The 22,699-nt window shown below is 39.3% G+C and overlaps 1 long non-coding RNA gene across 2 annotated transcripts; it reads right to left on the reverse strand.

The window, feature by feature from the left end:
* Positions 1-8,363: 8,363 nt before the first annotated feature.
* Positions 8,364-9,993, reverse strand: LOC137269936 (uncharacterized). Of its 2 annotated transcripts, none has more exons than XR_010955078.1 (4): positions 9,894-9,993; positions 9,270-9,349; positions 8,941-9,069; positions 8,364-8,516 (listed from the first exon to the last, which is right to left on the reverse strand). It is a non-coding gene; the product is annotated as an uncharacterized lncRNA (long non-coding RNA). The 2 variants fall into 2 exon arrangements; XR_010955077.1 differs by having other exon boundaries at positions 9,270-9,354.
* Positions 9,994-22,699: the final 12,706 nt, after the last annotated feature.

Raw genomic sequence — 22,699 nt, forward strand, 5'->3', positions numbered from 1 at the left:
GAGAAATTAAGTTGAAAAAAATTGAAAACCATTCTCAGTCCTCAGATTCTTCCACATTTGGCATTACAAGGCATGCTAGGCTTGTACCCCTTTCAATGAGAAAGAAGTAGACAAATATTTTCGACATTTTGAGAAAGTAGCAGAAAATCTCAAGTGGCCTAGGGAGTCATGGACTGTTAATGCAAACTGTTCTGAAGGGTATAGCTCAGGATGCTTATTCAGATTTGTCAGTACAGCAAAGCTCAGATTATGACCTTGTCAAGAAACCAATTTTGAAAGCTTATGAGTTAGTACCTGAGGCTTATCTTCAGAAATTCAGAAATGCTCACAAAACGGACATTGAGACTTTTGTAGAATTTGCTAGAGAAAAGGAAACATTGTTTGATGGGTGGTGTGGGTCTAAGGAGGTCACAGATTTTGATGGTTTGAGACAGTTAGTGTCGATGGACGATTTCAAGTAGAGTGTTCATGCTGACCTTAAGACTTATTTGGATGAACAAAAGGTTGATGACTTACATAAGGCGGCAAGGTTGGCAGATGATTATTGTTTGACTCATAACAGTTCTTTTAAGTCACCGGGTAATACAAATTTTTCTGGCCAAGAGGGCTTTTCCCCGGTTAAGACTTCAGGACATGCAGGTTACAGTGGTGTTAGAACAGGTTCAATTCTAGTGGCAAGCAGTCAAATACTTTTCAGTCTAAGCCTAAGACTACCAGTGGTTCTGATCCTGTTTGTGCGTATTGTAAGAAGCCAGGTCATTTGGTGTCTGCATGTTATAAACTACGTACAGCTTAAAAATCAGGCTACAGGTTCCCCAAATGCTTTTGTGTCCATTGCACCTAAGCCTTTCTTTCCATGTGGTTCTGAGGAGAGTTTTGTTTGTGAGAGTAAGTCACCAGATTCTCTAGTTTGGAAGGAGTTGTTGCCCTTTGTTTATAAGGGTTCTGTGTCACCTATGGGAGATAATTCTACCCCACAGCCTGCTATTATCTTGAGGGATACTGGAGCTTTTCAATCTCTGATTTTGAAGGATATTTTGCCTTTTTCTGATGAGTCTTCAGCTACCTCAGATGTTTTGCTTCAGGGTATAGGTGGCAATTCTTCTGCTCCTCTCCATTTTGTGAATTTGACGTCAGATCTGATTTCAGGTGAGGTAAAAGTTGATATTCTTGACTCTCCCCCAGTTAAGGGTGTTGATTTGTTGATCGGTAATGATCTTATGGGGTCCAAAGTTTGCGCTGATCCAATTGTCACTGTTTGGGAGGAGTTCAGTTAGTACAGAAAAGTTGGAGGATGAATTTCCAGGTATTTTTCCTTCTTGTGCAGTGACTCATTCAATGTCGAAAGGCATTTTTTCCAAGACTTCTTTGCAGAATGATACCAGTTATGATTTGTCAGGTACATTCATGGATCATTCGTTGTGTGGGATGGAGACAGATGACTTATCTTCAAAGAGTAGTAGCTCTTCAGGACTTCTTGATAAGTCAGATAGTTTGACAGGTGGTGAACACATTCTTTCCAGAGAGCAGATTATTAGTGCACAGGGTGAGGATGTTGAAGTGCAGAAGTTGGCTAGTAAGGCTGTTTCTTTTGAGGAGGTTGGCAAGGTTCCAGTTTGTTATTACTACAAGGATGGTGTTCTTATGAGGAAATACAGGTCACCGGATGTTCCTGCGGAGGATGAATGGAAATTGTACCATCAAATTGTGGTACCAAAATTATTTTGAAAACATGTACTTTCATTGGCACATGAAAGCCTCATGGTAGGTCATTTGGGTGTAAACAAAACTTGTGAGAAGATCTTGGCACATTTCTGTTGGCCCAGTTTTAGACATGATGTGACTGAATTTTGCAAGATCTGTCATGCATGCCAAATTGTTGGAAAACCAAATCAGAAAATTCCTTCCGCTCCCTTGAAACCCATACCAGCTTTAGAGGAACCTTTCAGTAGAGTTATTGTTGATTGTGTTGGTCCACTACCTAAGACTAAGTCTGGTATTCAGTATTTACTCACAGTCATGTGTGCTTCTATCAGATTTCCTGAAGCAATTCCGCTTCGTAGGATTGTTGCTCCTGTGATTGTCAAGGCTTTGATCAAGTTTTTCACCTTAGTTGGTTTGCCAGATGTTGTTCAGTCTGATCAGGGCTCAAACTTTATGTCTAAGGTGTTTCAACAAGCTATGTACCAGCTAGGTATTAAGCAAGTTAAGTCTGCTGCTTATCATCCAGAGTCACAGGGAGCTTTAGAGAGGTTCCATCAAACTTTGAAAAATATGATCAAGACTTATTGTTTTGAGACAGAGAAAGATTGGGATGAGGGTGTGCATTTGTTGTTGTTTGCTGTCAGACAGTCAGCTGAGGAAAGTTTAGGGTTCAGCCCCTTTGAACTTGTATTTGGTCACAGTGTGTGTGGGCCACTAAAACACTTAAAAGAACAATGGCTCAATGACAGACCTGAGATCAGTCTGATAGACTATGTGTCTACATTCAGAGACAGGCTATCAAAGGCAAAAGAGTTGGCCAGCAGGAAATGTAGCTGAACTATGACAGAATTCAAAAGAGAGAAAATTCACTTATGGTGAGAAAATGTTAGTTTTGCTTCCCATTCCTGGTCACCCACTGAGGGCACGATATCAAGGTCCATATGTTGTTGACAAAAAGGTCAGCGACACAGACTATGTCGTCCTGACGCCTGGCCGTCATAAACAGAAGAGATTGTGTCATGTCAACATGATAAAGAAATATCATGACAGGTCAGAAACCAAACATGTCAATTGTATTCCCACACTCTCCCCAGTTACTGATTGTACTAAAGACAATTGTGAAAATGTTGACAACATTGATGATTGTGTTTGTAATGTGAAGTTTAATGATCTTAGTGATAATGTTTCCCCAAAGTTGACAAATTCTGATGTGTTAGCTCACCTTGATGAGAAACTGTCACATTTATAAACTGAACAGAAAGCTCAAATGTCAGATTTGATTTATGAGTTCTCTCACTTATTTCCTGATGTGCCTGGTGGAACTGATGTTGTTAGCCATGATAGAGATGTAGGTGATGCTGTGCCTGTAAAACAACACCCATATCGGATGAATCCCGTGAAGCGTGAAATTCTATGGAAAGAGGTGAAATACATGCTGGACAATGACATTATTGAACCCAGTGACAGTCCGTGGAGTTCACCATGTGTTCTTGTGCCGAAGAGTGGAGGTGGTTGGCGCTTCTGTGCTGACATGCATGTCAATGTGCTCTCACGAAATGACTCCTATCCTATTCCGAGAGTGGATGATTGCATTGATCGCATTGGTGAAGCTAAGTACATGAGTAAGTTTGACTTACTGAAGGGCTTCTGGCAGATTCCACTCACAGACCGTGCAAAGAAAATATCGGCATTCGCTATGCCAGATGGACTGTATCAATACAAGGTGATGCCGTTTGGTCTTAAGAATGCTCCAGTGACATTCCAGAGACTCGTCAACAATGTCACCTCAGGCCTTGATTGTGTCAAGGCTTACATGGACGATGTCATTGATTATGACATGGAGTGAGATGACCATCTGAAAAGGACTCATGCTTTCTTCAAAAGACTGTCTGATGTCAAGATAACTGTGAATCTCGCCAAGTGCGAATTCGGAAAGGCACAAGTGGAATTTTTAGGGCATGTTGTAGGGCACGGCCAGGTACAACCAGTTCATACTAAAGTTTAAGCAATTGTACATTTTCCAGTACCTCAATCTAAGAGAGAACTCATGAGATTCTTGCATATGGCTGGCTATTACAGAAAGCTTTGTCAAAAATTCTCAGATGTTGTATCACCACTTACCAACCTTTTGGGGAAAAGGGTAAAATTTCAGTGGGATAGCAGTTGTCAGACTGCATTTGAAAAAGCCATACTCGCGAATTCTCCAGTATTGCAGGCACCAAATTTTGAGAAAGCTTTTAAACTGCAAATTGATGCAAGTGATGTTGGTACGGGTGCTGTCCTGATTCAAGAGAATGATTCAGGAATTGAACATCCAATTTGTAATTTTTCAAAGAAATTTGACAAGCACCAAGGAAATTATTCTACCATTGAGAAAGAGACATTAGGTCTTTTGTTAGCTTTACAGCATTTTGAAGTGTACCTTGGTACCACCACTTTACCAACTGAAGTTTTCACTGATCACAATCCCTTGACTTTTCTTCACAAAATGAAGAACAAGAATCAGAGACTTATGAGGTGGAGTTTGACCTTGCAAAGGTTCAATCTTGTGATCAGACACATTAAAGGCAAAGACAATGTTTGCGCTGATGCACTTTCCAGGGTATAAATGTATGATGACTTCATGATATGATGTATGTATGTATCTGCATTTTGTCATAGTAATTCTGCAAGAACTTTCTCATATTACTCATGTTATTACATGTCATGTTATTATGTTATTATTGCTATGGTTGTAACATTTTGTCCTTTCCTCAAGTGGGAGAGTGTTACGAGTGTGTATTTTCTGCATCTCTTGTTATTAATTAAGTAATAATTATTGCTGGGTCACAACATCTAGTGTTTTGAATAATAATTATGATGGGTCACATTTCGTTTTATTAGATGATATTGTAAATATACTGTTTCGAGACCATTCCATGGTGTTGACAACGTTTGTTAGTGCTGGAACTTTCGAGAAATGACTGCTAATATATATAAAGGCGAGTTGACCTGTATTTGTGGACATTCATTCACATCACTGGAGTAACATCATCTAATTTTCTATGTGTTCACTTCCGGGATACTGTTTTGAGACCATTCTATGGTGTTGACGACGTTTGTTAGTGCTGGAACACATCATTGGAGTAACATCATCGTCATCATCTGAATCCATCAACGCCTGAATTTACATTATCTGCTGTCAGACCAATCACTGTGTTTACATTCTGCATAGTTGATTCTCTCTCGTACTAGACTTTGGTGAGTTTGCTATATTATAACTTGTGACCCATTGGCTTACATTTTGTCACTTCTAGTGAATTTGTCGTCAGCATTGTGAAATTGACTTGTGGCTTTGTATACCTTGCTCTCGTTGCTAATAATGCAGAATTTGAACTTAATAGACTTGTCTTTGTTCTGTTTTGCTGGTTCACACGGGGGATTTCTTACACCTTTGGCACACTAAATTTTTAACCTTAACAACAGCTAGATAGACAAAGAAAGAAAGAGAGTAAGTCATCAATTGTCGTCCTTGGTAATCATTTATTTTAACGTAACGTCGCATCAGACCGTTATATTTTTGATATATTGCATGTAAGTAACAGACCATTACCGACTATTTCTGATATATTGTCTGTACGTTATTGAATATTCCTGATATCACGGCTGTAACTGATGCATCCATAAAAATTCTAACATATTGTAATTTACATAAAAACTTCATAAATCACTGTCCAATGCGTTCCTGACTTTCCAGCATGACCAAAGTTTAGATTTTTTACACTGAGGTAGATCTAGGAGTAGAATCATATATAGCCATATGTTCTAACTGACATGTGTCTATTATAAATGCATCTTACAACAATGTTTTTTTTAAAAGAACATGTATGCATTTTATATGTGATTTATTACCCTGTTCCCCTATCGTTGCACTTAGCACGAGATGTCTAAACGCGCATGCTGGGTTTTTATTTTTGTGGACATGGAGGCTTTACGTGTTTTCAATACAGCACAGTTTACTACAGAAACATCCATAACGATGTTATGCATGTTTGACACAATGTATAGCCCTTCTTACTCAAGCCGCTCTTAACCATTATGGTCCAAACAGAAACAATATAAAAATAAACATAGTAGATAAAACTTGTTTTCAGTCAGTCCACCTGGCCCAGTAACAGTGGGATGCAACAATTATTACAAACCCATACATACGATGGCCAAATCCTTCAAAGGCACATGAAATCGACAGACCAACTTTAATGATTTGCATCACAATTTTTGGACACCTCAATGAAATGTTGTTAAACAAACAATCATCATTTCACTGTCACTTGTCGTAATTTATTACGGGGGAAGAGGGGGGCACTTGCCAGTAAAACAGCCAGGTAACCAACAAGCGTGCACGTGTATTGTGCAAATGGGGGTCATTCAAAAGCCGTTACCTGGTTACCACCTTCAATCCGAGTCAGTGTTGCCGCTTTCAGAAGCTGTGATAGTGCATTCGGGGAATCGGTGTCGTTGTTGTCAGAGTCTATCCTGATGATGACTGACTTGATTGTCCATGGTCCAACTTCGCTCTATTTCATATTTTGCTTGATTGTGTGGGCTTTTGAACTGCAAGGAACTGCCATTATATTGCGAGAAATTTGAAAGAACATTTTCTTTATGAACGGGCACCTGATCATAGATTAACTGATGGAAGTTGGCATGTACCATGAAAGTATCATAAAAATATTAACGAATTGCTTTGTATTCTATGCAGTGACGTCTTCTGTTTCTTGTGGAAATGAAATGAATATACATGTTGTTATAAAATCAAACTCACACAGCAAAAGTAACTGGACTGGAAGTTTCCACCAAGAATCCAGTGAGTTTCCGTCCTTTTACACTGAGTTTCCGCGATGACGGAAACTTACAATTACCCACTTTCTAAGGGTTTCCGCACGGTATCCGTACCATGCTCCAACAGGTTTCCATTGAGTTTCAGTTAACTTAGAGAATCCATCAGGTTTTCGTAGAGTTTCAGTTGTCAAGATCACAATTATTATAATGTATACAGTATATGTTGAGTGTTAAATTTGAAGGGTGATAAGTGTGGAGTGAGGACTTGTGAGCGAGGGCAGTAATGCAAGCGTTGAGCTATTGTTCGGATCTGAGGTTTGCAGTAGGAAAGACTATTGTATGTGGCTGGGTAGTAGGCTTGGGGTCAATCATGTAGCTTGGGGGGTATATAAGGTTTGATTTGAAGATTGTGAGTTGGCAACCAGTTGGAAAGTGTATGTGTGTGAGGTTGGCTGTTTTCCCTATATATTCAGCTGGTGTGAGTATTATGATTTTGTGTTATCTTTTGATTGAATAGTTTATGTATGTATTGAGGTTTAGCTTTCACCTTATATTATGTAACCTTAACTTAGATGAAATATGTGCAATATTATTGTTGAAGTTTGGAATGTGAAAGAATTGTGATTTATAATGAAATCACAATGAAAGCATTTAGAATGTCATGTGAAATCACAATGAAAGCATTTAGAATGTCCCTAAGCTAGTATGATGGGGTAATAATGACGTTCAGACAACAGTTATATGTAAAGTATAGTGATAGTGTGGTATATTAAGTACTGTAAAACAGCCCTGTAAACACATTTTGTATGTGTAAAACCCATATGTTGTGTATGTGTAAAGATACTATGTATATGGTGTGCTTTTTGTATTCAGTGTCCGGGGTAGGTGTTACACCCCGTAAGGCTGTCTCGCCGATCGTGAGAGATCGATATGCCGCCTGTGTATAGCTGAACTGACCTGGGTGTCTGGGGAGCGTGCCGTGCCCCGCCAGTAAGGCTGCACCGTTTGATCATTAGGGATCAAAGTGACATGCCAACCAAGTGTGTGAAGATTAACACGCAGGGGAAGGACTCCTAATATACCACAGAAATCATAAACTGTTTGAACCCCTACATATGCTGACAGGACAACAACATCGATTGTGATGGGAACAGTGAACAATAATAGACTGATGTGTGCTTTCAATGAATTTTTATTGTCTATTCCATCTTCAGTGTAAATAATATAAGTATATGATTTGTTGTGCGTTTCTTTAAAGACATTTGTAGTGTTGTGATATTGTGAGTTGATGGGAGTGTTGATATGACTGTATGTGCGTATAGTTGGAGAGTAAAGTGTGATGGACGTGCGTGAGTGTGCAGGGAAAGAGTACGAGGGTATTTGATGAGGTGAGAATGCAGGTGTGAAGGCGAACCTAAATGGTTTATTGTAAATAAGATAGATTTAGTTAATAAATTGCATTAACGTTTAAATCTGGGGTTTGGTTTTTACTCTAGTATGTGACATCAGTTACCAAGATTCCATCAGGTTTCCGCAGAGTTTCAGTTACAAACTGACCTACATAGTTTCCGCAGAGTTTCTGTTCCCAGAATACTTTCCACATCATTTCATTTACTCGAGTTCACAGGAATCATTCAATGTGTGTCATTGCTTATAACTTTCTTGTTACTCCTGGTTGGCAAAGACAATATAAGGAGTTTGTGTACAATCATAACGTATGCATAAAGAAAAACAAAAGGTACAATAAGATTCACTGTTTTATTTTCGGACAAATATAGATCAAACATATATCTAATAAAAAGATATAGCACTAAAATAACAGATCAACATTTATAACTTATGACAAAAATATTTTTAAAAACATGCTATAGCTAACACTTGCACCCCTTGACTGTCATCCATCATTTCCAAGGTGAGCATAGTTGAAACCCTTTCCTTTCGTCGATCTGGCCGAACAATAGTTTCCAAGCTTTCATGCGCAGTGCAATTTTCTGGAAAATGTACATTGAACAAAAATCAGTCAATAGATGTACCATAATGCCAAGAAGGATTGCAAATTATTAAAAAGGAAGTTTAGAGACAAAAAAAGCCTTCTTGAATTATCACATCAACACAAGTTAAGCAGTTCACACTTAATGACATGTCCTATTTTCTTATGGACACACAATCTGTTGCTCTGCAGTGACATGTAGTCACTGAAGTGTGGTAACATGTTTATATATCATCATTAACTGACTTGATTCTTATGTTATGATTTATGAAATAATGATCTGAATCATGTGTTACATATCTTAAGAATGTAAAAAGCAAAAAAAACCCGTTCAAATGTATATTTCTGAAACTTAGTATCTGTCATCAGACATGCATGTGATGAAAAGAATTGTTAAATGTTATTATTCGAATAGATATACTTACGGATTTCATTTTTGGGTTTTTTTGGGGGTTTTTTTGTTTTGTTTGCTGCTGTTCTGTGGGACGCTTTCTCTCCGGTTTCTTGTCTCTTCAGATCGTCACGGCTGTTCCGTCACATTCTACAAAACGCCTCTGTAAATAAATGTTTCAAATAAATGTTTAAAGTACTATACAGCATGTTTCACATATTTTAGTGCATTTGTTAGGGAAAGGTATTCACATAATCCATGCTGACTTGGTTACTGAAGTTAACACCCATAAATCTGCCTGTCTTTACACTATTAATTAAATCATTAACTATTCATAATGACTGGCAGTTGAGTAAAAATTACCTTGATCCTACTGACCATCCTTGGTGATGTAGTCACTTGTTTCTTTGACTATACTATATTCATAGAGTCCTCGTCATCAGCTGTACTGAAATAAAAACAAATATCATTTTCCTTGCACTTATTCATTCATTCATTCAACACAATGTCTAATTAAAGCTAAAGATCGTCAGTGAAAATTATACACCCAAGCAAACTACAGATTTATCACTTTGAATACATATATTGTTCTGAAAGTTTACCATTTTTTGGTTAAATGATTTAAAATAACATCCAAACAGGCTAACCATCCTTTACGTTATTTCGTGCCATTCTGTGTACATCCTGTTTGCCAAAGTTGTGCAACCGGTAAGTGAACAACTGACATAAAGATCATGATAAAAGAAGTTTAGTTATATCACATGACATAGCCTTGCAGTAATTAAGCATTGTAAAATCAAGGGGTCAGTTTGGTTGCAGTTTCATACAGGTGTAAAGTTAAGCTGATTTAGTTTACCGGCTATTCAAATCCATTTGCAAATGTTACTTTAGTATTTTTCATTTTGAGAAAATATACGTAGGGAAGTGGATTAATGAAATATTCAAAATGAAGTTATGTCTGAGTTACCTAGCAACATAAACACGTACCTTCGATAGGCAAGGGTGATCATCCAGGAGCAGTCGTGTCAAGATTTGTCTCACAGCACCCTAAAAGGTTATATCAAATGCGTTAAATATAGCAGATATATAATTATGTTCAACACATATGTATGAAATTACTGAAAGAGTACATAAAATTTCAATCTTATCCTACGCAGAGCTAACTGTTTCTTAAATGAATTTAGTGTTTGCCGCAAATAGTTGAGACATACATCTGACCTCTCTGAGTGAATTGGAGGGTGAACAATTTCATTTCATTAATGATCCAGGATTGAGTTGAATAATGTACACTGAAATGTAGCGTTGTAAAAGCCCATATTTTTGTCATTCTTTAAAATAAACTCATGGGCAAAAGAAACTTATCACCCGACATTATTTGTGTTAAAAACGACAAAAACAAAAAAATGTCAGAAAGAATGTTTATATAAGAAAGATAAGCCATTTACACAGCAAAAACTGTATTTGTTGATGCCCTGTCAATGTTCATGCATGCAGGAAGTGAGGTAGATGACACATGGGGTGGACGTGAAAGTTTACACAGAGGATTGCATTCACAGAGTGTGTGGAAAACTGAATCTTGGAAGTGTCTGAGCACTCAGTACCTAGTGTGTCCACCCCTTGAATCAATGCACGCTAGTACACGTCTCCGCATTGATGTCGTCAAACGCCTGATGACGTCAGGAGGAATCCTCTGCCACAGTTCCAAGAGAACTTGCTCCAATTGTTGGCGATTTGCTGGTGGTTGCTGTCGTTGTCTTAGCTGTCTGTCGAGATGATCCCAGAGGTGTTCAATGGGATTCATGTCTGGGGAACGTGCTGGCCAGGGCAAAACGTTGATGTTGGCGTTGTTGAGGTAATCTTCAACGATTCTGGCAGTATGCGGACGTGCATTGTCCTGTTGCAAAAGAACACCTCTTGGCTGTTGACGCACAAAGGGCAAAACAACTGGCCTCAAGACTTCGTCCCTATACCTTTGGGCTGTCAGATTTCCATGCAGGATGACAAGCTGTGTCCTCTGATCAGCACAAATCCCACCCCACACCATGATACCACCTCCTCCAAATGGGTGCACCTCTTGAATGCAGTTCCTCGCCAATCGCTCACCTCTACGTCGGTATACACGGGCTCGGCCATCATTTCTGTACAAGTTGAAACGACTTTCATCAGTGAAGAGCACTCTCTGCCAGTCACGTCGCTGCCACCGACGTACTGTTCGTGCCCACTGCAGCCGACGTTGACAATGTTGGCGGGTCAAGGGCATTCCACGGAATGGACGGCGAGCTCTGATACCAGCAGCACGGAGACGTCTTAGTACGGTTCGTCTGCTGATGCGGTGTCCCAAGGCTGTGGTCGCCGTTGACGTCGCTGTGACGAATCTGTTCCGTAGGTGTATCGTACGGATATGGCGGTCTTCGGCGGGCGTCGTAACCCTTGGTCTACCTGATCTTGGACGGTCAGTGGTCTGACCTGTCTGCTGAAAACGTCTCAGGAGGTTGCTGATTGTTGCCTGGCTGCAGTGGAATGTTCTGGCAATCTGACGTTGTGACGCCCCCATATGGGCCATACCGATGGCCCTATTGCGTTGCTCCGATGACAGTCGTGGCATAACTTTGATATGCTTTTTGATAATGCATGATTGCACTGTCGAACAGCTGTATTTATGCAACCAATGTGCACGAGAACTTTTGGTTACACTCAAAAAACCTTTTTCACTGTTTTTCGTGCTTTCACGAAAATCACAATATCTCGGGTTTTTTGCTTGCTACTCAGCTTAAAAATGTGTTTTAGCGAATGTTTTCTCAGTATGTTTTACCTAGTTCAGTTTTGTTTAGAAGCGTAAATGGAAATTTTAAAGTGATAAGTTTCTTTTGCCCATGAGTTTATATCTGCATTGGTGAAATATATCTTGCAATACCCAGTAAACCCCTGAGTGAAAATTACCATTACATATGGAGGATCTTTGTGATTCAGATCGTAATTCATCCCCACCCCCCTCTTTTGTTCAAGTGTTAACCGAGTTGCAAAGTTAAAATTTGCAAACTATTAACACGAGCACTAAAATCAAAAGTCTGCCCCTTTAAGCTTGAGATAAATACTTGTGAATATAGTACTGAGAAATTTAGTTTCAAATTCTGGCGTGGTAAATTCTATACTATGTAGATCTATTGGAATGGAATATAAACAAATTTATTTTTCAGGCCCATTTTACATAGATTTTACCATAAAATTTTAAAATAATACGAGCGAAAATAGACATTCGCAAAATAAACTTTATAATCTATCCGGATTTCTGTCCTTAATATTTAATGTAATAATTCTTTAAACGTTATTTGACAACAGAAAACCTTGGTCTTACCTGACACTGCCGAGGTACTCCGAGTTTCTCGCATCTATTAACAAAGGTTAGGGTTGGCTTACGTTTGGTGCGAGTATATCCATCCGAAAAAATCGGAAAAAATGCGCCCGGTAAAGTGCACTACTCCCGCGGGATGGATATACTCGCACCAGTTCATCTAGTCATCTTGCATTTTGTGACTAGATGAACGTAAGCCAACCCTAACCTTTACTCACTAACCCTAAGAATCTAGAAGGGGGTGCCCAAGGGTTAAGGATCCCAAAGAAGGTTGCCCAAGGGCTAAGGATCTAGAAGCGGTGTGCCCAGCAGCTAAGGATACAGCAGCGCGCTCATTAGCAAGCGCTCAGCAGTCCCCGGCTAGCGCACCCGGTAAACTGCACTCTAGCCGACGCAGACATCTTATGCCCCTTCGTCAGGTGGATAATGAGCATAGGTAACATTGCAGAATATATACAGGTATACATGAAGCCAGAGAGGTAAGATGTATATACAAGCACATAAATGTAATTAGGTATGTACAATCACAGAGGAGAGATGAAAGGAGGAAAGTTTTAACAGTACATAGTTGTTTACACAGCTGATAGATTGAGTCTATAAGTCCTTGTTGACACACCAGGCAGAGGGTAGGTACACGCCTTGATCTCTATTGATCTGAGGTTCTAATCTTCTGATGTTGATTGCTTCCCAAAGCTTCCTTCTCCGCCAAACACTGATGTTGGAAGTCAGGATCTCACCTGATGTAACTATCCTGTGCTGCAGTGGTAATCCGAGGTGTGGCCGATCTTATGTAGAACTGGTTTCCTTATATCATCTAATTAACGACTGATAGTATACATTATGGTGACGCGCAATGACAAATTCAGACTCCCCACCCAATAAAACGAATCACGACCTTATATAGACGATGTCCCTTCTCACAAATAATGACAACCTCACGTGCATATTGCGAATTACTTTTGCTTCATGACATTTCCTTTCGAAGGTAAACGCGACCCGTGAAGGTCCGGCGTTGAAACCCATTCTTGCCATAAAAGACGATTACGCTTGTCGTAAGAGGCGACTAAGAGGATCGAGTGATCAGACTAGCTGGTTTACACATATCATCGGTTCCCAATTGCGCAGATCGGTGCTCATGTTGTTGATCATTGGATTGTCTGGTCCAGACTAGACTATTTACATACCGCCGCCATGTAGCTGTAATATTACTGCGTGTGGCGTAAAACCAAACTCACTCACTCACTCGAAGGCAATCGCACGTTAAAGCTTCCGTAGACACACTTTTGTCGTTCCATTTACACAAGCCTACATTGTAATCTCCGGATCCGTTAAGCACTAAATGTCACACATCACTATCACCTATGCTTTTCTTATGTTGGAGAATATGTAATACATTCTTAGCATCAGTAGGAGGGAAAACTTAGCCTGTTATATATTTTCTGTTTCCCTTTCCCAAACTATTGATAACATGAAGCGACATCAACAGTCCCGTGCAATCAAGTGTAAATGAATTACATTTCTTTACAAATTGATGTTTTGGTTTCGGAATTGGTATAACACGGACAGTTTCAAACTGGCTCAAAGTACAAAGGCATGTCAGTATTCTATGTCTTGTTGACCCTTAGTTTGGTGTCTGTGCTTCACCTCCATGATAATGTGGGGAACTATGGCACAGGAGAACGGCAGTTACTGGCGTGTGTATTGGTGTTAACGAGTATAGGAACAGCAAGTCCCAGGACTATCAAGGTATGAATCTGTATGAACAATGCCCGTTTCGTCTCTTGACATCATGGCCCTTATACACTGAAAGGCAAACCAAACCTCATGTGCAGATGGCAAAGTAACTGGTGTAATGGATGACTCGATGATTGTAACAAACTAGGACACAATGAAAACATAACAGAATATTTTGACAATACACGTACACGACATTTGGTGTTGTTAGTCACTTCCTATTCACCGATGACGTCACTGAAAGAAATCGAAGCCAATATCGGGTGTGACAACCGTTTGCATTCACAACTTTTTAACACGCTACCCCATTTCAACTTCGAGAGGTATCAGTATTGACACGTGGTCTTTTTTCTGATTGAAGATACATTTCCATCCACAATGTTTTCTCATGTACCACCGTAGGTGGGTCTTTTTCGAGAATAAAATGTTCTGTTCTGATTGTCAGTTTCATGACGCACTCCATGCATTTATCAAATCGCGTTAATTAGCTCGCTTGACAAGGTATGACTATACCTACCCACAACACCTGAGTGAAATAAACTAGGACGTTAATGCACAGCAGTCACAGGATCATTTTTACATGATCATTCAAGTCTGATACACTTTCTGTGTACAAGAAAAGAACTCTGTTACTTCCGCAATGTGATAAAAATAAAAATGGCAAGGAGAAGACTTTCTGAAACCCTGAGGTGGCAGATTGTTGGCATGCACGCAACAGGCATGCACGCAACAGGCATGTCCTTCAAAGCCATTGGACGACAACTGGGCTATTGTCACTCAGTAATCAGTCGGCTTGTTCGAAAACATCAAGCTACTGGGCATGTAAAAGATCGCCCAAGGTCTGGACAACCCAGAAAGACAACACCTCAAAATGACCGCAATCTGGCACGTCTGGTAAGGCGAGAACTCTTTGCAACAAGTAGGGTTTTGAAACACCTATGTTTACAACACACACCTCTATCCACCAGAACAGTCAGATGACGCCTTAGAGCACTTTGTATGAGGTCCAGAAGAGTAATCAAACGTCCTACTCTATCTGATCGTCATAAACGACATCACCTGCAGTGGTGTATGGCTCGTCAGCAGTGGAACGTGAGGTCATGGAGGAGGGTTCACTGGTCAGACGAGAGCAGGTTCCTCCTCCACGTCACAGATGGTCGCATGAGAGTCTGGAGGCATAGAAACACAGCTTACGTGCCCAGAAATGTTCATCCTACTGTTCCTTATGGTGGAGGATCAGTTATGGTCTGGGGTTGCCTCTCCCATGACTGTAAATTGCAAATGGTGACTGTCCATGGAAATCTCAGTGGTCAACAGTACATCCAGGATATTCTCCGTCAAGTTGTTGTACCTCATTTTGATAATCATCCGTTGGCTACACGCCCATTATTCATGGATGACAATGCCAGACCACGTGGTTCACGTGCAGTGACGGCATATCTTCAGAATGAGGATATCACCACATTACCATGGCCAGGTATGAGCCCGGATTTTAATCCTTTAGAGCAAGTCTGGGACTTTCTTTGACGTCGTGTGAGGTTGAGGCAACCTCCTGTACAGAATCTTGCACAACTGGAAGCTGCTTTACATGATGAATGGCATCGATTGCCACGTGATCGCATCAGGAGGTTTACCAGCAGTATGAGGAGAAGAGTGCAAGCTGTCATCTGATCACGTGGTGGATACACAAAATACTGATGCTAAACGTTTGAGATGGTAACAAATGACCTTTCCCGATTGTTAATTTGTCAGAGTTGGCCATTGATGTTGCCTCACCCATACTTTTTCATTGTTTACTTTCAGCAAGGAAACAGTGTTGTCAAATTATCATTTGTCTTTCAACTTAATAAGCAGGAATTTTCCTCTGTTTAATTTGCCAAAAGATGGTACAATTCACAGTCAATGAGTTTTCATTGTCAACAAAATAGTACAAAAGTTATACTCGGAGGGACTTTTACGTTCATTCACTGGAGTAGTATCACCAATCGCTGCCAACGTTCGATCTTCCTAGCCGCCGTCAGACCTCTCGCTGTGTTACATTCTGCGTAGCTCTTTCTCTGTCGCACTAAGTCTTGGGTGAGTTCACTATATTATATTTTGTGACCCATTGCCTTAGAATTTGTCTCATTTGTATTGTATGTGAAATCAGTAATGTGATATTGACTTGTGACTTTGTATAAATTGCTCTCTCTTTGCTAATATATTCAATATCTGAATATTTTAAACTTGTCTTTGTTCTGTTTTGCTGGTTCACAGGGGATTTCTTACAGTGTTTGTCACGGTAAATTCTTAACCGTAACAGTATTCTAAACGTAATAAAATAGATAAAATATGGCACATACAACCTAATAGGCGTTCATGTAGCACAGACAGCATAGTGCTGATAACGCAATGTACGGCACACTTTACACACTCTACAAAAGCCACAAAACAATGTAAAGTTAAACATTATCACATAAACAATTCTAAACTGCACTACAGAGTAGTTGGGCAATGCATTTAACGACGCCACGTTTCACATAGACCTAACGGTTGTGCCAAGGGTCGGAGCACATAGGTAAAGTATCAACAATATATAACAGTTAATCCAGAATAGCAATGGAAACGATTTGTCAAAGTAGAAGAAAGTAAAGTTTCTTACCTGAGTAAAACAAACTAGGAGTTTAATACACAGCAATCGCAGGATCATTTGTGACTGTGTGCCATCCCTGTATTATACCTATTCCAATTACCATTGCTAATCACATTTACTGATAAAACTGACGATAAGGTTGTTGTGAACTTCAGTTGTTATTATCTTAATCCTATTGCCTAATTCGACTGACGACTGAGCCTACTGCTCAGTTGAGTTACTCTATCTTGGCAAGATTATATAAAGATTTCGATAAACGTTGGTGTTGATGAGTTCGCACTGAAATCGATTAGCTTATCTTTATCTGCTGACACATACAAGATACTGGTCTCGTACTTTCGTTATCAATGTGACCCATGGCCGACCGAAGATTGTGAAACGTGGTCAGTTAGTTTGTAATATTTCCATATTTCATTAACACATACGATCATAAAATTTTGAAAAGTGAGAGCGCCAGACCGAGGCAAGGCTTATATAGCCCCCACCAGGTAACTGACCCCAAGGCCAAGCTGACCTCTGATAGTAACTCGAAAACGAGGTAGCAACAAAACCTACAAAATAAAACACCTCGGCATAATTATATATTTTGTAGACAAAATATTACGTTGATGAGTTCGCACTGAAATCGATTAGCTTATCTTTATCTGCTGACACATACAAGATACTGGTCTCGTACTTTCGTTATCAATGTGACCCATGGCCGACTGAAGATTGTGAAACGTGGTCAGTTAGTTTGTAATATTTCCATATTTCATTAACACATACGATCATAAAATATTCAAAGCACTGTGCGTTTTCCCCATGTTAATATACTGGCCAAGGAGATGTTGATTTCCAGTGGCGCAGCGTATTTTCCTTTCCTGAGAGACGAGAAGATTTTGTATGAATTTTCCGTTACCATTATATATACTGAATGTGAAAATGCCACCATTTATTCGTCATTGCCCTCAGTAGGGAACACTGGATTCCGTGTTACCCCAACTACACCTTTCCCAACAATATACTCCTTCAGTAGCTCCCGAAAAACACATAACTATCTACATAACATATACATGCAACATTTGAAGTGACGTGAAGTGAAGCCATTTTGTTTTGAGGCTATTCGTTGTGTGACAATACTTCATTGTATACATGGTTAGTAAGAGAGGTGTGGTACATTATAATTGTATTATATTTAGACTACATGCTGGAATATACTAGAAATCTCAGATCGACAGAATGTTTCAGATTTTTCTGTAAACATATTTCTGTGTGTAGAAAGTTATCTCTTATAGGACATCATGTACACAAAACACAAACACACATGATAACACAAAACATTCTTCCTGCTAAACAGATCAGAATTTGTTACTGAAGTGAGAGATAGATGCATCCAAGATAAACTGATAAATGAAGGAAGACAACCCTCAATATGTTGAAACCGGTCCAGGATCCAAACATGGTGGGATGATACGGGGAAGTAGTAACTGTTATCATGTAACATCTAACTGTAACGCAGAAGGTGGGATCTGAATATAATATAACATTTAATAATATAACAAATTAATGTATGCAATGTATGCAGGGTTCGCCTTGTGATGCATGGCAAAACATACAAAATGAACTATCAAAGTTTGGGTTTTATAGAGGCGGGAACGTTACCCTGTCACCATGTGTCCTTGACAGGTTATTGCTATTATCACTGTTATTATTTTCCGAAAACACTGGCTTTTGCTTTCTTTTGGCTGGGGTTTACAATACATTAAATGTAAACTGTAACATTATACATATTTTAAATGGATGATTATCAAACGGTTTGCATTCATCCTGCAGCATAAGCCTCGTCAGATTTGTTGTGTTGTTGTCGGTTGTAAATTCGTTTTCATTTCAACGACAGAAGGACACGAGATTTGAAAGTATATTGGCATGTCAAAATGACAAATGAAATGGCAATTAATGTTTACCTTTCTGTCCTACTTTATGACCAGGGACGTTGGGTAGACTCAAAGATAAGCCTCGTCACACTGATGACAGGTGTTCCCAAATATGTTATGACTAACTCATCTATTAATGTTTTGTTCATGGAGACCGAGCATGTTACCCGCCCTTGATAAAATTTATATATATGATAGCTTTCTTTTCAATTCACAGTCTAACCTTGTGTTGTTTCGGATCGTATCATTCAATCCCAAAACCTATTCTTTCATTACATTAAGGTGTGACCATATATTTGGCCTGGATGGCTCTAAATTAATTTCTGTTTCCATGAAACAAAGACACACTTTTTACATCTGAAAATACATTTACAATTGGGTAAAAATTAAAGTTTATATTTCAAAATGAAATTTTAAGTTATAGGTTCTTGATTTCATTGATTAATCTTTGTGCCTAATTTCATGGCAGCGATGTAAAGCCTATTACAGTTAACTCATTTGTAGAATAGTGTATAGATCCCATTGACATTAGCTATGGTAGCTGTGGAGGTCGGTATATACTTGATGTAGTGGAGCGTGCAGTGTGCAGTGTGCAGTTGTCAGTCCATGTCGCCTGTTGAGCATATTGTACATTTCCTTTCATGGCAGTTACCAGCTTAACTGCCTTCTCACAGAAAGAGTGTATGCGTCACACAGGGATGACTGTTGCATTCTGCTATCTGCATACGTGCTTCATTGTAGTCACTGTAGGGAACGTGAATTTCTGATATCAACAATCTTCAAATGACATCGTCACATTGATGAAAGCATGTTTAACATCACAGTGTAGTCAGCTTCGCTATCTGAACTACATTTTGTACACAGATAGGAATTTCCCTCTTATGGTCTTTATATTGGTACAACCAACCTTATAGAATGTGTCCATGGGTGGTCAATCAGGATTACAATGTCTGCGAACATGAAAAGGGAACTTTTGTTTTGAAACAAATATTTACATTTGTTTATGGGCACATGGTCCAATTTTATGGATGCAACTTCTTACTTCATATACATGTAGCTGTAAAAGCTGTATATTTGATCTTCTGAATCATCTTCTATAATGCAGATCAAACAATTGTAAACTGTAAATTTTTAATCCACGTAATTAAATGATTAATGGCCTTCACGGGTTTAGCACCTATCTGGCGTCAGGACAGCCAAGCTATACACAGCGATAAAAATCATCCTCTTTATTTTCACCAATTTCATCTGCTAATGGATATTGTCTATGTATCAGTAGGGGTTCAGTTGTCCTGAAGGAGCACACAATTAGATTTCTGCGTGTAGGATATGTCTCCTTATCATGACTTCCATCACTGGTTGATCTGAAAGTGTATTGCCGTGAAGACGACAACTGTAGTGGTTAAAACAACAAACCATTGGAGCATGCAAGGATTTTCAAGTCGACTGTCTCTGGAGAAAAATACGCCGAACAGCCTGGTCCGATTCCGCTCACACGTTATTCCTAAAAGCGGCGTAAAACTAAATTCACAGACTCATTGAGGAACAAAAGATGTTCTTTGTGATTTTAAGCACACGGGTAATACTAAATTGTTAACTGGTACATAAATGAAAACTGACATGAACCCTGATTTACACTGCTTAAAATACATAACATGTCTTCATCCATGATCCTTTTATTGATAACTAACAATTTATACACATAGAATGTCAGTAATATCATTCTCATAGAAAATGTCTTTTTAGATGATCATCACTTACGAGAATATGTGTACATGGCTGGAAATACTAATGCGAGGACATGGCAGGACCGACCATGCTGGCAGTGAGTGATCTGCTATCTTCTGTACACGCACCATCCCTGGGCTTCATTCTGGTCACTGTCTCTGGGTCTACGAAGAACAACCAATGTTGTATTTTTCCCTTCACAAGAATAATACATGTGAAAATCGAGTAATGTAAATGTTCTTTAAACAATATCCTTATATTCTGTTGTTTAATTTGATATGACATGACTGAAAATGGTAAATGCTTTCACCCTTTCCTTTATGTCATTATTGACCGGTCTGTGGTTATGTGGGACAGGAGGTGATGATGTCGTTAACTGTAAAAGTACGATGTGTGCAGTTCTTTTCTAGGGAAATCCATAACATCCACAATGCAGCATTGCAGTATACTCTAAGGGGTGATTGTGCCACCTTGGGAGTGATGCACTCGATGAGGAATATGCCTAATATATACTCATAATAGTTAGTGAGTAAATATCAGTCAATACCTAGTAAGTTGATTGCAGTCATTAGCAGTAAGTTGTTATCATGTTCATAGTACTGAGGGAGTTGATATCGTTAACTCCTATTTATTTATGCATTTCAGTTTTAGTATAACCCACCTCACTGATCCATTAAACACCATGGGTCTACTTCGGTGAAACATCAAAGGATTTTCACTGTAATACCATCTCGTTGTGTTTTGTGTCGGACCATTGCGGTCAAATGGTTTATGCTTTCCCCTGGCTACGGTTTAGAACGACATGAAACATTGTACATATTTCAAATTGATTATGAAACGAGCACTATTCATCCTTCAGTGTGACCTTCATCAGATGTGCTGCGTTGTTAGTGGATGTAAATTCGTTTTCATTTCCACGAAACAAGGACTCGCTTTCGGCATTTGAAAGTCCATTTACATATCTTTCGAAATCAAAACTTTAATGTTAAAATTATGTCTAATAGCGTATAACTACTTATACTAATTTTCAATAATAAATCTTCGCGAGGACAAATGTGATTTCATGGCAGCATCTTAATGTCTGTTACAGTTCATTAATGTGTGGAATAATGAGTAGACCAGACGGGCTTTAGTCATGTAGATGGCAGACATGTGAACAGGCTCCGATCGGTATCTGCTCTGGTTAGTATCGTGCTTAGTGCAGTGTGCAGTTGGCTGCCCGTGACGCCTGTTGAGCATGTTGTACATTTGCTTATATCGTAGTTGTCAGCTTACCCGCCTCCACGTGGAGAAACTGTATGCTCACACCAGGACACACGTGACTATGACACACAGCTACCGGTCTTCACGTGGTGAAACTGTATGCTCACACCAGGACACACGTGGCTATTACATACAGCTACCTGCCTTCACGTGGAGAAATTGTATGCTCACACCAGGACACACGTCACTATGACACACTGCTACCGGTCTTCACGTGGAGAAACTGTATGCTCACACCAGGACACACGTGACTATTAAATACAGCTACCTGCGTACATGACTCTTTGCAGTCGCAGTCAGCTGATCAGAATTTAATGATGATTTATTGGTCTTGTACAACATAGACCCGACGTCTTGTGCTAAGATACTCTGCTTAGATGTGTTTGCAACAGTCTCTATAAGTGAACATGCGGTTGTGTAGACGTGATCTGTGCAAAAAGATGGCCTATATCAAGGTATTATGTCAGTCGTTTACCATGCCATGTCAGTCTGACCTGGAATACATTCTCGCTTTTGAATTTTTTTCACTACTGGTAACCATTGAATTGGCTTGTCTCGCTTCAATGCAGAACTGTTAACGATTGCACTACTGGCAGTAATATTATGAACCCTAAAATCCATTGTCCATGGATCGTTTTCATTTGAAACGCACATGTATGCATTTGTAGCCTTGTTTCGGCTCTGGCTGCTGCTCAAGACTGACAGGACACAATGGTGATGAGATGATATTTTTTTATTTCCTGGAGAATGAAGCTGTTGTTGGGCTAAGCCTGGGAAAGGGAAAAGATGTTTCCTCCTCAACAACAACTAGTGGAGTCTAAAATACTTAATCAAGTAAATAATTTTAAATATTTAATAGTTTCAGATATCACAGTACATTTAGTACTATCTGAGACATGGTATTAATTAAAATATTAGGTTAAAGATACTGCACTGTGGACATTGGTAACCACATGGCTTCAGCCATGTTGGAAATTTACACTAATTTTATAAATAATACATTTACATAATTATCGATTAAATATTGTTTCTCCTGCTTTACTTTATTATTTCAAAAACATTTTGCACCTTTTTATAGACAATTATGAAGTAAAGAGGCAGATGGAAACAGATTGAGTGAGTGAGTGAGTGAGTGAGTGAGTGAGTGAGTGAGTGAGTGAGTGAGTGAGTG

This window comes from Haliotis asinina, unplaced genomic scaffold (assembly GCF_037392515.1).
Source record: "Haliotis asinina isolate JCU_RB_2024 unplaced genomic scaffold, JCU_Hal_asi_v2 scaffold_18, whole genome shotgun sequence".
NCBI classification, from domain to species: Eukaryota; Metazoa; Mollusca; class Gastropoda; order Lepetellida; family Haliotidae; genus Haliotis; species Haliotis asinina.